A 16,032-nucleotide genomic window follows, 5' to 3' on the forward strand; every position below is an offset into this window, starting at 1 on the left:
AGATTAGTTCAGATCACTATCTTCCAGCAGGAATTATACATGGTGTAATATTCCAGAGAAAGGAAAATTTAATCAACAATTATATAACGGTAGTTTTAAAAGAATACAACAATAACAAATTCACCCTTTGGGAACTTGCTATATGGCTTCAAATTGGTAGAAAACAAATTTGGGAAATCATTTTCCCATCAATGATCTGAGTTTTTAAGGAGTGAAAAAGATGCCAAGGACCTTTTCATCACAGTGGAGAAAGGATTCTACCACAGGAAGGGTGGGGTGGGAATGGGCCTGCTGAGGTGCTGCTGGGTTATTAACCTACTTGTTGCTCCTTGACTTTTACAAAGATGTTCAGTGAGTACTGAGGGTTGGAATAGTCAAGGGGCAACCATAAGAGGCAATGGAGGATTCTGGGTCCCTGTATCACTAGTGGTGGCTCTGACATGACTTCTGATGTGGGATCAACTGGGCCTGAAGATGTATGGATCCAATGGTGACATTTAAAAGGCTGTTTTGTGGAAGCAGCTGTTGCCCTGTAGGATGTAAGACTGGCTTCTCAGATGCTGAGCTGTGGCTCCATCTGTCTGGCTGGAAAGAAGAGGGAACAGGAGTAAAAGAAATGCAGAACAACTATGAGGAATAGAACCTGCCGAGACCATGGAAGAGGGGAGGCTATTGGAGAGAAGGCAATAAGGCTTTAACAACTTAACAGTAAAATTTTATTCTCTTAGTGTCTTTTGGCACTAAAAAGAAAAGCCATATCCTACTGGGCCACTAACAGAGGGGAAATGAAGTGATGAAAACATGTATTAGGGAAGCTGGAATTCTTTGCTGCTCATTAACTGGCACAAGGGCCCCTGGAAGGGCCTAGACTCCCATGTCTATCTAACGTGTGTGTCTTGTGAAGTTGCCTCCTTTCTATAGTCCTTTTGGTGCCCCTAAGTATTAGAATATCTTCAGTTTATTTCCTGGAGTCAGAAGGACATCCATGGACATTTAAGATATTTGAGCAATTCTGGGCTGATATGAAATGAGTAGTTGGGAGAGAATGAGAGAAACACAAGAGAATGAGAGAGGTTTGAAGGACTGAGTGAGAGCAGAGTCTAGATCGGTGATTCTTAACATTGGCTGTACATTAGAAACACATGGGTAGGGGGTAGATTTAAACAATCCTTCTCCTGAGCTCCACCCTCAGTTTTTCTGATTTACTCAGTCTGGAGTGGGACCTGATCAACATAAAAACTCTCCATTAGGGGTTAGGCACAGAAGGTATATGAATGAAGAATGAAGAGAATGGGTCTAAGGTAATAGGAAGGTATGGCAATGTTGGTGGACAGGGAGTGGACATACAACATCGTAACGTATTTGGCACTGTCTCCCAAACAGAACAGGTTTGCAGATCTTGATAGCCCAGCTGCCCGTTTGAGATGCCTGGTCCAGACTATTAGGAATTCTTCTGTAGTGTCTTGGATACAGAGGAATGGCAATCTAATCCAAAGGTGCATGTGGTGATAATGGTAGAGGATATTTGGCATAAAACCTGACCTAGAAAATCCAGAACATGGAATTGTCTTACCTAAGAGGCACTATAAATAAATGTTCCTACCCAGAAACCAGGTGGTATTCTGAACCTCCTCTGCCCTCTTGTCCATGGCACAGACTCTGGAGTGGTTCTGTGGTATTATAAGGTTATATTCTGGGGACCACTTGGCAATGATTCCGGACACGTTTTTTTTCTATGCTGTATGGTTGGGGTCACTATCCCTTTATTGCAGCACCATTTGCTGATTTTTGTTGTTGTTCATTTGTTTGTATGCTTTGGTTTGTTGTTTGGGAAGTGCATAGGCTGGGAATTGAACCGGGGTCTCCCTCATGGCAGGTGAGAATTCTACCACTGAACTACCCTCACAGCCCTGAGGACACTTTTCTAAAGCTTAAGTATCCCCTTTCAAAGGAGCTAGCGACCACTCCTTTAGTGGGTCAGCATTCTCTTTTAATGATGAGGAGGTCTGGGTTCAGGCCACCCTTGTAACTTATTAGTTATATGACCTTGGGTAGGTTATAAATCCTCAATTTTCAGATGATTTTATTAAGATCCACCTTAAGGAATTCTTAGGATTAGTTTTGTATATGGTCTAATCAATAATAATTATTTTTCTCTGCCCCATCCCCATCTCAGATGATGACTCTGTCCACTTACCAAATAAACCCCATCAGTTATTGAACGACATGCATTCCTGTTGTTTATCTTTGAAATAGCAATTCAGCGATATTGGTACTAATATTAGCTGACATTTTCTGAGTGCTTTGTATGTGCTGAAAACTTCAATAAGAGTTTTCATATATTTCATTTAATTTCTCAATTCATGAGGTCTATATATAGGTAGACAACTATGGAAAACAGTATTTTGACTGAATGCTGTAAAGCTAAAGATGGAAAGAACTGTGTACAAATACTATACTTCAGTTATTATAACTAAAAAAAAAGTTAGAGCTTTTTCTCACAGGGGTATGTTTCAGCAAAGACTGTAACTATGTTTATGCTAAGTCAAACAAATAGGGGAACGTATCATTGATAATGAGAGCCAGGTTTCTTACTGTAGGATAGGATGTTATAAATAAGGAAAGGGGGAAAACTAGAGTCAGTCTTGTGGGGTTGAATCGGAATTGGAAGTAGCAGTAAGAACTGGTGATTTTTAAAACTATAAAGACACACATAAAGTAAATATAAATGGGTGTGCATGCCTGGGCAAGTATATTACATATATCTCCCAAGTCTGTTTAGGGACAAAGGGGTAATGGCACTCCAGAGGCAATGAGCACATCTAGTGCCCAGATTTTGGTGTCTCAATGCCATCCTTTAATGAAAGGAACCAGGGTTTCTTAGAGAAATGACTGATTCTAGGGCTGAGGCAGGGAAATATAGGATGAGACAGGAACATTGTCTCTCATAAAATATGCTATAAATATTATTATCCTTCCTTCCAAAGACCTCGTTTTCTTCTTATTCATGCCATTATTTATTAAATAAATAAAATGGCTAGTTTTGTTCTTGTTATTAATTTTGAGGTGTTATAGAGAAAAATTATAGGAGCTTTGGCGTAAGAACTGCTTGTCACATAGTAGGTGCTCAATAAATATTTGTTGAATGAATTGAATGAATATATGAACACAGATGAATCTTAACTCTTTCACCAACTTGCTCTGTCATCTTTGAAACTTATTTAACCCCTTGAAGACTTTTATTTTCTCACATATAAAACAGCGATAATACAATCTGCCTTGAAAGTTGCTCTGAGGATGGGGGATAACAAATGTGTGAAGTGCCTAGCATGGTGTTTGGCAGTTAGTGAGACCTCTATTATTGTCATCATCCTCATCATGTTTATTATCATTGTCATCAGCATCCTTATATATGTCATAACAGTTATAAGCATGCTCAAATTGCACTTGGAGCAAGACTGTGATGGCGAGGAACATGGGGCTTTGTCTTACCCACCGTCAAATTTCTAGAACCTCAAAAAGTCTGGCATTCACAGGTCTGCAATCAATAAAGGAGACACGTATGACTGTCTCCAAGTCAAGCAACAAAATTATTGATCAAGCTTTTGCCAAACGGAAAGAGAAGAGGAAAGTCACTTTACAGAGAAACTGGAGACAGACCCCAAACCAAAGTGAACTGCAGACTCACTTGATCAGCAGAAAACTGCCATGGTGCTTAAGTCCTCATCTCTTAGAGAATAAGAGGACCAGGCCAGGTCGGCGGTTAACGGGAAGGCTAATGTAAGTGGCAGTAATTGATGATATGCTAGATCAAAGACCTTTATGCCAGGCAATAGTGATGACCCCTGCTTATTGATTATCATCCAACAGCTTTAAATTATCCTCAATGCCCTAGGGGACAGGCCGAGAAGGGCTGGTAGGGAAAGGGGTTTAAAGAAGGTCAATAAGCCAACACCCAACAAGTTCAAGGTGCAAAGCCTGGGCATGCAAGTGCCCTTTCAAGTGCACTTACGAGAGGGAGAGAAGAAATAAAATAGGCTTCTAATTATTTAAATTGGACCTACACTCTCTGCTGAGCAGTGCATTAGCTAGCGCTCTTCCTCCATGCAAGCTGTCGGATAGACCTGGAGAGGAAGATTAAATATGTCAGCCATGGGTGTGGAAATAATTGGGGGCAGTAATTGGCAGCAGTCCTGGCACTGATTGTGACTGCTGTCTACTTCTCCCTTTTCAAAATCTGAATTCACGTTAACGTGTTGATGGCCTTATCCAAACTGGATAGAATTTATTAACAATAAAAATAATTGCAAAAGTGTCTTGCATTTAGAAAATAAGACCACAAGCTGAAGCCTAGATTCTAGAGTGGTTTTACAAAGTGGATACATTATTCCTGTTCCTATACAATAATCTCTTGTTTACTAGTTTTTGTTTTATTTTTTTTTTTAGTTGAATTCAGGATTAGGTCTAGTGTCTAGTTTTCCAGCTTGATGGATTTCCTTCCTCCACCTTAAAACTGGGGTTAATGGGTGGCAATAAATACACTTATTTTATTTCTTATAATTACCTATTAATTACATTTGGTATAACTGTTTTATCATTATAGTTTGCTTGAGAATGCTTGGGATATTTTCTGTTGTGTAGATATTCAATAAAAGTTAGTTTATCTGAGTCTTTCCCTGGATAAGATTGTTGAAGGTGAAATTTCCCTTTGTGGCTCCCAACCTTAGTTTTTGCTTTTAAGAACTTTCCGTATAGAATTCTTTAAATCTCATTTTCAAGGCTTAGAGTTCTCCACTTTTGAAATTTCTCCTAGGAAGTGAACTATACCAAATACTTTCACTTGTGTAAGTATTTTAAATCGTATCTCATGCGAATGATAAAAAACCTACCTTGTATGTAGAAATCTCAAGCGTTAGTATTCAAGAAAGAGGCAATTTTTTGGGGGGGGGGGGATTGGGTGCCTCTTTCTAGCTAAAAGTCTATTCAGGGGGTACCAGTGTAGCTCACTTGCAGGCATGGTGTCTTTGCCTCTTTGGAGAAGACATGAATGGGCTATTTCAGCCTGATGCTCATGATGATGCAGTCTTCTGATCGCTGAGAACTTTCCAGCCATGTGTTGGGTTTGTATTGCTGATCTGATTAGAGTTCTCTGGTAGTCCTAGGAGGAAGTCAGGGCCACAAGTTTTAGCCTTGTTTGGCTGAGGTGGCAATGGGACTCAGAGAGGTTGTAATTTATCAAAAGTCACACAGGTCGTGGAACTGGGGCTATAATCTTTCTAATCAGAGCCAACTCTGCCATCTTCTTCCTTCTCTTCTCCATCCCTTTCTGCATCAAACACCTACTGTGTGCCACACATCATGCCAGGCACCAGGGAGTTCCTTGGCTTCCCGGGATCCTCGCATACAAAGCAAATTTCCTTCTCTAAAGGGATCTGCTCTAGTGTAAAATCAATCAAAATTATTAAGTGTTAGAGATGCTGTGATACACATATTTACAGAGTAGCGTGCGAGGACAGGGGAAGTATCGTTCAGTTTGATATGGGACCAAGGGAAGGTGTGGGGGTGGGGCTGCTGTGACGCATTAGGAAAGATTCATCTGACGCAGTAAGGTTCTAGAAAAGACTGCAGTGAGATACCAAGGATTCTAGGAACCCTTCAGAAAAGTAATCCACTCAACTTTGTGCCATCCAGCCAAAGTGTGGGAATATAGAACATATACAAATTCTTTTAGGAAATAATTGAAAATTTTGGTAGTGTGATGTGGAACTTGGGAAAGCACTAGCTGAGCTGCAATGGCCCTTTGCTCTCTTCTCAGCCATCCACTGAGATTTGGCCATGGGAGGTGCTGAGCTTGAGAGCAGTGGAGACCAGCTGCTCCTGAGTGGGCAGTAAGCCCTAAACCAGAACCCAGACAGTGCTGCCATCCCATTAAACATTGAGCCATGCAAGAAAAGGCCCCTGTGGTACAAAAGGGAAATGGGAGAGGAGGAGGCAGGAAAATCAGAGGGGCATGCTGAATTTTATTTTTTCCATCTTCCAGTGTAGTTAACTTGGAGGCAATCCTGAGACAGAACCCCAGCTTCTGGAATGATGATAGAGAGGTGACCTGGAGAAAATGGTGTGGTTTAAGAAGACTTCTCATTAGAAATTTGTCTGGGGGAGTGAACACCTGATTTTTCTTCAGACAATACTCTCAACTCCTCTCCTTGCAAGTTGACTCTTATTAGACAAATTCTGGTGATTGCTGCCTCCTATCTTCTAGGGGAGCATCAGATATATTCCTTAATTTCAGCATTTGTCTGTCTCAGTCAATCCCATCTCTCCTCAGCTTGATCAAAATCTCCTGAGATGTTTTCCTTCCCACCTCTAAACTAGATGCCCACATCTCATAATGCAGTTATTCTGTATTATTTTCTCCGATATCCTGCCATCCTCTATGCCAGTTCTACAAGGGAGAAACCTTGCCTGCCCTTGAGTCTAGAACAGTACCTTAATATATAATAAGTAAAAATGTGAATGCCAGCTTTATAAAGGAAGGGATACTTAGGTATTTTATTCTCATTAGGAAACATGAGAAAGGGGAACTAAACTCTCATGCTAAACGATATGTTACACTCTTTTCCTAAAATATTTGTTAAAATATTTCCCATTCATGGAAAGTATTCTATCAACATCATCATTCAGCAGATAAAGAAACAGAAAGTCAGAGAGATTTCCATGCTCTAGGTTACCCAGACACTAAGCACAGAGCTAGGACATGTACCTGGCATGTCTAAGGCTGAGCCATACCGCCGTCACACTGACAGCCAGAGAGGGTGTTGAGCTCAGTTTCAGGGGGTTTGGAATCTTTTGGAAGATATTATCACTAACAAGTGTTAGATTCTTGTTACTTGACATGTAACTTGAGTATATTAGAAACCAAAACTTTCTATTAATTTCTTCTTTCTGTCTACATGGTCTAAATTAAGATTTCTCCCCAAACTTGGCGATTTCAGATGACACTGAGGGATTTTTCTGAGGGCTGATGATTACACAATTTCATGTAATACTATTTCTACTCTGCCCTGGATCTGCTGGGTGAGATGCATGACTCATATTTGAGAAACGTAATGGATCCATGCTCTCTGAGATACTTGTCAGTCACTAGATGGCACCATTGCATTAATTTTATTTTCTAGTCCTGGATTAAAAACTTCGTCTATTTTCTGTGATACAATAGCTGTCAAACTGTCCATAGTTTCCAGGTGTTGGTACAAGTACAGGGTGGTGCTGGTGGTGGTGGTGGGGGGGGGGGGGGCGGGGGCAGAAACAAATGCTATGGATCAATTTCTTTAGTATAAGCCCTAAATCCAAGTTCAGATTTTAGTACTATAATAAAATCATAGTTTTTGGGCCAATATATTAATGTCTGGGTACACTGAGAAACTTCCTGGGGTAGATTTTGGTCATCAGTGGGTTATGGGAACTCTGTGGGAACACTTTCTGAAAGAAGGCAGAGGCAGAGAAGTATAAATCAAGCCTGAGCACGTAGTAGATTCTCCATACCAGCTATAGAGAATGGAATCGTGGAGTCAATTGAATTATCTTCTCCCTTGAAAGCCAGGCTCCCCTGTGATTTTCCTATGTCTGCGCATTACAATCATCTACATTCCCCTGGGAAGTTGTAGTTCAAGACCTCTTTCTTGTCTTTTTCTCAATCTCATGAATTGTTCATTTTCTAAAATCTCTCTTGCTGCCATAGTTTTCTTTCCATTCCCATCATCAAAATCACAGTGGAGGGTGGGCAATGTGGCTCAGCACCAGAGTTCTTGCCTGCTGTGCTGGAGACCCAGGTTTGGTGCTGGAGACCTAGATTTGATTCCTGGTAGCTGCCCATGCCAAAAAAAAAAAAAAAATCTCAGTGGAGGTCTTTGTCATTTTCCTGCATTTTGTAGTCATCTCTTTGGCTGGAGTTCTGTGGTCTCAGGACCAGCTCTTTCTGTGCCACCATGCTCTAGTGTGGAACTCTGAGTATTTGGAGAGCTCTACATTCAAGTTGGGCTTTCCAGGTTGTTATACAGGCAAATTTGTTCAAATCAGAGAATAACACTTTTCATAGCTTATTGACTCAATTTATGACTTCTAAATATTCAGTTATATCTCACGTGGGCCTCTACTCTTGCCCTAAGCCCTGAAAATGTTAGGGATTAGCTTCCCTATAAGAACCTCACGGCTTAAAGGCTATCATCCCTATTCTATAGTGATTAAGCACAATATTTCATAATTCTAATATCATTTTAAAATCTCTGAAATCAAGCTGCATCTTACAATGAGGTCGTGTGATAATTTAATCAGCAGTGCTGAGTTGGCACTTCAAATAATGGCATAACTTTGAGTGGTACGGTAAAAAGTGATGTATTTTAAATTGGTGGCATCCTAGATTTGACAAAATCAGTAAGTAGCATGTCTAGTTTCCACAAGTTATTGGTGGAGCTGAGTTTCAAACTCCCATTAAGCTGACTCTTAACCTGCTGGCTCTTAATTAACAGCAGCCCCAAGTGTGTCTTCTAGAGGAACCTCATTTTCTTTCCCCTCCCTTGCCCTGTGTTCCCCTCAGCATTTTGGATATAGTTGAACCATGTGATCAAGCATATGTTTATCTTTTTATGTTGGGTTGGAAATATGTCCCATTTGTTTTTTTTTTTTTTGTTTTTTTTTTTTGCATGGGCAGGCACTGGGAATCCAATCCGGGTCTCCAGCATGGCAGGTGACAACTCTGCCTGCTGAGCCACCTTGGCCCACCCCCCATTAGTTTTAATTACATATTTCCTGGCTCTTCATTTCATTGGGCACTCCCAGGAAACAGAGACCCATGTATGTTTCTAGATGTTTGTACCCATGGACCATGCATAGGGAAAAGAGCGGCACATTCTAAGTCAGGTCTGGATTTGAGTTCCTGCTCTGCTCTTTACCATTATCATCAGGTTGGTAAAGAGCAGAATGCTTCTGAGCCTCAGTTTCCTTATCTATAGAATGAGTTTAAGGGGAACTATCTCAGAAACTTGTGGCAAGTCTTAAAAGCACTTGGCAGAGATAGTCTCATTATACACCAGGCTCCTTCTGTAGAGTGTCCTTGGCACAGTGAAAGCTGAATACATGAATAAATTCATAACTCAAGCTCCACATGGGCTGATGTGTTGGCCTCCCTGTATCTGTACCTGGTTCATTTATTCAATCAGCCATTCACTCAACAGATATTTCTTGACACTTTACTGTACCTGGAGGCATTGGCTGAGCTATGGGGATAGAACAGAGAACAAGACTGTCAAGATCTCTGTGCTCAAATTAACACTATGAAAATGGACAGAAGCATCTCAAAGCATACCTGAGGAATTCCTTGACAGACCAAAGGTCAAGTAATTTGGCTTTGCTTAATATAACTTTTGATATAAAACATGATCTGTATTTAATGGTGGACACATTTATCAAACTCTATACAACTAAGTCAGAGCTTCCAATAGGTAATTTGCATCCCATTGACTTTATAAACAGTTTTCTCTTACATTTGAAGGAAAAGCTGTGAGGTGTATGCATGCTGCTTAATCACTGACTATCTTTGCCTATAGGTCTCCCATTGAATACTATTTAAAGGACCCGTGCTTGAACTCATGCTTTGAAGACCTGTCTCCCAGAAGATACCATTGAAAGTACCACATTTCATTTCTGCATGATCTCTGATAGTAGCACTCTGAAATTACTTTAAGTCGTTTAAACATAACATTAATCATCACTGTGGATCCAATTGCCACGTTATCAGTCCAGTTATCAGCACTTTGGAGAAATAAAGAGGCCACATCTGAGCAACAAAGAAGCTTCCTGGAAGTAACTCTTAGGCCTCGTTATGGGTAGTCTTAGCTTCTCCCCTAGAGGAATAAGTTTCATAAGGACAAGCCTCAAAATCCAGGGCTTGGCCTATTTTCTTGGGAGTCCCCGGTGGTTGAGAGGGTACCCAGAGTTTCCCAGATAGGAGAGTATAATAGTTCCATATATATATATATATATATTTATAAAAATATAATATATATATAAATATATATAATATATATATATATTTATATATAAAAATTATATATATATAATATAAATAAAATATATATATTTTTCCCCCATTAGGACCCTCAAGGGACTCTACTAATACTTTTTTATTATTATCCTGGTCTTATATTTAGCTATACAGAATCAGAAGACCTCATTCCTATTCTAGACTCTAGGAGTTTCGGTTGATTAGAGTTAAAAACAGTCCAATCTGGCTGGGTCTAAGGTAAGTTAGAATGCAGGGTAAAAGATGACGGTGTACGTACTCTAGACCTCCAGCTACTGTATGAGACCAAAGGCAGAGAGATTTATTATGTCTAGAACCTAAGCTTTCTGTAACACATAATCTAAATCAACCTCTCTCGATAGCTCGTGTAAGCAATCCAAACTCCTGGAGTTCAGAATGGGAACGAGGTTTTCAGAAGCTTTTTAGCAGGCATGTGTTGATCGCTTCTGTTTCACAGTCAAGACAGAATCAGAGGCCATGGATACTGACAGCTATTTTGCCTGTTTTCTTCTATTTTCGTGACTATATCTACTGCCTCCTCTTGACTTGGACGCAAAGCCTGGAAGCCTACAAAAATAAGTGTTTAGTGCTTATCGACGAACAATCCAGAAAATATTGCTGTTATTTTGGGTGAAGAAAAATCAATTTGGTATAGTCTATTTCAATCTAAATAAAATATGAATTTTGTTTTAAAAAAGAAAGATTTCTGTGCTCATTACAAATTGAGGTAGATGCTGGGAAGGAAGCAAAGGGGTGGCGGGCAGAGGACAGGAGGGAGGCTGGGTCGGTGGCCAGTGGAGAGCTGCCTGGAGGCTGTGTGTGAATTGAGTTGTGAAGAATGAGAATGAAGCAGACCTGTAGCTTGAGGAGGAAGTGTTTCATCCCCTGGGGTTGGGCCTTAGATTTTCTAATACTGAATTTCCTGGAAATTTCACTGTTGTATGTCTGCGATGAGAAGTTAGATGATTTACGGATGGCAGTCCTTCTTTAGGAAAGAATATATATGGCTAGCACCACTTCCCTCCCTACCCACCCTAGAGGAAAGACATGGAAAATTCAGTTGCCTTTTCTCATCAATATAACTCATCTGCTTGCCTCTGTGATCTATGCTACAGACCCTCAGCAATGCACATTTTCACCATAGCCAGCCATCTTCTTTTCACTGAAGGGTCTTTAATTTATGTGTCTGTGGTCGCTAATCAAAGGTTTCTCATCCTCAGCGCCAACTGACATTTTGGACCAGATAATTTTTTGTTGTTGTTGGGAGCTGTGTATGCATTGTAGGAGGTTTAGCAGCATCCCTGACCTCCACTGCTCCATGCCAGCAGCAGCCCTCTTTTTTTTTGTGACAAGCAAAAATATATCTGGTCATTGCCGAATGTCTGCTGGGGAGCAAAATCATCCTGGGTTGAGAACCACTGTTCTAATCCCTGTGGGGATTTGCTTGGGCATGCTTTTCCTCAAGACTGAGAAAGTAATCTCCACTGCACTGACCACCGGAATTGGGAGGGCAGGATCTCCCTATTTCCAGAGTTTCCAGTAAGGGGATTTGACCGCCAAGGTGATTGGACTGCATTTCTAATGAGCCTAGCTGCCAACAGCTGTTTGCGGTAATTGAAGACAGCTGTGGTGCTGGCTTGGCTGAAACCTTTACAACCCTCCCCAAACCCTGCAAGTGTTTGTGCTGGCTCTGGCCATCCTGTCATATCACCCCCGCTCAGGGAGATCTCAGCAAGGTCGGAGCATTTGCTGAGAATGGTATCCATGCAGACAGCACCCTAAGTTTACATCTGCGGCATTGATTGGGATGCACAAGCCCCGTTCATTCCTGTAAGTTGCCTGGGAGGCACAGGAAAAAAATGTGTGTAGCTTAATAAAGAACACAATCAATGATGATGGCAGCAACATTACTAATTCCCATTTATTCATCCCACACGTGCTATGTCATGTTAAAAATGCTCTACGTCTCTTATTTCATTTTTTTCTTATAACAACTCTGATGTAGGTACCGTATTATTCTCTGGTTGTAGATTAGACACAGAGAGCAAGAGGAGGAATTAGGATTTACACCCAGGTAGTGATTCCAAGGGTTACGCAGTGTCTGTGCAACCTGGATTCAATTTTGTAAATTCTATTCAAAGTCTATAAAATTATATACACACCTGCATTCATAACGAATATAACATGAAAAGTCTGGAAGCAAACATTCCAAAATATGAAGTCACGCTCTTTCTGGGTGGCAGCATTTTGGGGGACTTTTTTTTTTTGCCTTCTTTAAATAATTCTATATTTTCCAAGTTTTCTATATTAGAAAGTTATATTAACTAGAAGTTATATGGAAGTTCTTAAAATGCTTGTGTTTGGGGTGGGGTGCTGTTTCAGTTTGCTAAAGCTGCCAGAGTGCAATATACCAGAAATGGGTTGGGTTTTTCAATGAGAATTTATTAGGTTACCAATTTACAGTTTGAAGGCAATGAAAATATTCAAATTGAGGCATCAAGAAGAAGATGCCTTCTCTTAGGAAAGACTGCTGGCATCCGGGGTTCCTCTGTCACATGGTAAGCCACATGGTGATGTATCCCAGCCCTTTTCTCTAGAATGTCTCTGAGCTTCTGTGGGCATTTTTCTCTCAACTTCTCTGAACTCTCTCCAAAATGTCTCTGCCTTTTATTGACTTCGGTGAGGGAATGAAGACCCACCTTGAAAACAGCACAGGCGGGGAAAGGAGTGGTGAAGTAAGGGAATGTTTTGGGAGATGGGATGTATTCTGTGGAGAGAGGTGTCTACTCTGAAGGCTGATGTCCTTCATGGATATGCCAAAGAATTTCTCTCTCTCCCCGAATTCACGCTGAACGACGTCACAATTTACTGCAGGGCATTGCGGACTTTTTGGTGGACCTCTTGAAATTCTGTGGTCCAGCATCTCATTAAAAAAAATAAACCTCTCATTTGCTATTACCTTTTGTAATTGTTAGTGCTGAGGCAGTCTCTGTCCAGCTGGACACATTCCACTCTCAGGGAGGCTGAACCGTGGCTGGCTTGCAGCCTGTGGCCATGGGCGGTAAAGAACTGCCCTAAGCTTTTTAAGAGGATATAGTGATTTCCTGGTGGCTTAGTCACACTGGCGATAGATTCCACCTTTCTTCTTTCTCCAGGGACAGTGTGAGAGAGGGTCCTCACACATCAGAACAGCTTGTCTCTGGATTTTGGATCTGTGTTCGGGAATACCCGAAAGATACACCCACCCGGATCACACGGAGTAGCGGCTCTTTCTCCTGGAGAGAGTAGCGTTAGAGTCTGATGTCCATTTACAATCCTCACGTTAATTTTCTTTTTCTCCAGGAGTCTCTAATAAGGGACTTGCTTATTAGAGGTAATTACACGATGGCTTTGCATAGAATGGAACAGAAATTACAAGGCAGTCAGGCGCTCCTAGCCTCATCCTCCAGGGGGGTGGCAGGGGCTTCTGGTAACTAATAGTTTGGCTTGGACTTCCAGGCAGGGATAAAAGACTCTAACTCCCCAGTGATTATCCCATCTCATTCAAAGAATGGTATAGAAGAAAGGTGTGGTTTAGCATTTTTCTCATTAAATGCTTGGGTGACCAGAGAAGTAGGAAGCTGCTGGGATGCAATCATATTTTTCAAAGACACATTATCTTCACTAACATAAAACCCCAGCAGAGCTCCCAGAGGCTCTAAGTGTCTGTCTTGATGCTGTGCCTTTAAACTCAGCCAACCTACCAAGTGCCTCACGGGTCTGGCTAATTAAAACAGTCAGATCTCAAGCCCTATTCCTGGTAATTTTCCAGGATTTCCTTAATTCATTCCTGCCTTTGATCTTCCCTCAGTTGCCACACACAGCTCTAGGCACATAACTCATTCGAAATTCCCTCTTTCTTCTCTGGTTTCATGAACATCCTAAGACTTCAGCAGATTTGGCTTCTCAGTTCTTAATGCTCAGGTTTCCCTAGGATGCTGATGCTGATCATGTAATTGCTCCATTGGGGCATAAATATTGAAGCAGTTTTATTTTCTTCTATAAATCTTCAACTAGACTATGAAAAAACCTCTCTTTCTCATATTCTGATGGCAGATGCTGTAATTTTTCTGACCATTTTTAGATGTTAAAAGTTGAATTCAGCTTAAACTTTAGCCTCTAATTTGATTTAAATCTCACCTCCAGCCTACCCCCAGCACGGGTGTGACCCATTGCCCGAAGTCTGAGGTCAATGTCTATTCTTCCACTCCAAAACTTTGATGTGGTTTGATGTGATAGCATACTGTCAGAACAACCTTTGCTAAGATATATATTTCTTCCTTCTTCTCTTTTTGGATTAACATTGTTTAGAGGGATTTGAGGGTCGGAGAGGAGATAGTAGAGGCTGCATGTGAGGTTGGTGAGGCTATCCTGCTTCTCTCCAGGGCTCAGCTTGGTCCTGCCTCTTTCCAGTGACCTCTTCATGGCTGGTGAGTTTGGTAACCATTTTCCACCTTGTTCTCTGCATCACTGAGGTGCCTCTGTGTCTCCCTTAGACCTCTGAGATTGGTCCATGCCCTAACCTCCTTTCTAAAAGGGAAGGTCCTCTCTCAGTGGGCAGCCTTCCTGCTTTTCCTCCATATTCTTTCACATGAAAGCTGCCAAGATCCCTTTCCTGCAGAGGCTAGGGTGAGGGGCTCCTTTCCTTTTCTTCTTAGGCATAATGTACCACAGTTCCTTCTCACAATGATGAAGGGGGCTCTCTGGTATGCTTCACACCTTTAAGTGGGCAATAATCTCTTGTTCAGCAGAATCACCTGTCACCATCGGTCATAGGTCAAGTGGTCGTGATGATGCTTAGCATCCTCTACTTCATTCTGACAGCTGCAGAGGATGGGTTCTGCAGCTCCATCCGGGGAGTGAGATGCCAGTGCCCCAATATCTCTGAGACACTCTCTTGATGCCTTCCATTCCTATTCTTGGAGATGGGGGGATATTTCATCACAGACCCTGTGCCCCTGAGGAGGACCATAACTCTGAGGACTCGCCTCCACCTCTGATTCCTCCTTGGCCTTATTTCATATTTTATAGACTGGGAAGGGGCAGAGGTTGTTGTTGTCAGTTGGTAGGTAGGAGGGAAGTTCAGAATAAGTAAGCTCTGAGGGAGGTAACTGGCCCCAGTTGTTGGCAGCTTGATTTAGAATGTGTGGTTCACAGAGCCTTTTTTAATTTTTTTTTTGACCTTAGCCTTGGGCCTCTCTTTTTTCCAATTTTTTGGGGCTCAGAAAGATTCCCATTCAACATCCAGTTATTTTAGCTAAACTTCTTGAGTGCTATTGATGTGCCAGGCACCTCATTGATGAGCTCTTTTTTTTTTTGTAAAACACTCTTTAATAGATCATCCCTCTTTTAAAGATGAGGAAATTGAGGCACACAAAAGTTTGTATAAACTCTCAGGCAGCTAGGCAATGGAAAAGCCAAGATTTTAAGCTGACAGTCTGATTCTAGAATCTATGAGTTTAATCATTACCCTGTACTCCTTTAGAGATTGAGAAATCAGCTTAAATTCCACTCTGCCCATGGCTCCCTTTCTTCATGCTCCTAGCAACTTGAATACCACCCCTTTCTCCACCCAGAATGTAATTACTCTGGCCACTGGATCACTACTCTGGTATTATTCTCTCTAGAAGATATATTCCTCCAAAGGAGGGATTTAAATAATGGGGAAGGCGTAAGCCCAAAGGAATAGGCAAATGAACCCAGACAAAGGATGTCCTAGGGAGAAGCCAGGCAAAAACTCTGGGGCTGATGTTGTCCATTACCTCAAAGCACACCAGCCCTGGAGAAAGTTTGGCAGCAAAGAGAGGAGATTGGGAGGGAGTGCAGCTTTAATTGGATCCATGTGAATGAGGATCATCCCTTTGGGTGCTGCCAAACTTTGGACAAGTTACCAATAGTGGGGAAAATCATGG

General features: G+C 41.4%; 1 long non-coding RNA gene across 1 annotated transcript in view; it reads left to right on the top strand.

Annotated features, from left to right (window-relative positions):
* Nucleotides 1–9,678, top strand: part of LOC143651485 (uncharacterized) — an 88,620-nt gene extending 78,942 nt beyond the window's left edge. Inside the window, exon 3 of the long non-coding RNA XR_013159971.1 lies at nucleotides 9,606–9,678. This is a non-coding gene — a long non-coding RNA (uncharacterized LOC143651485). The remainder of the gene's footprint in view (nucleotides 1–9,605) is intronic.
* Nucleotides 9,679–16,032: the final 6,354 nt, after the last annotated feature.

The sequence above is a fragment of the Tamandua tetradactyla genome, chromosome 12 (genome assembly GCF_023851605.1).
Source record: "Tamandua tetradactyla isolate mTamTet1 chromosome 12, mTamTet1.pri, whole genome shotgun sequence".
NCBI classification, from domain to species: domain Eukaryota; kingdom Metazoa; phylum Chordata; class Mammalia; order Pilosa; family Myrmecophagidae; genus Tamandua; species Tamandua tetradactyla.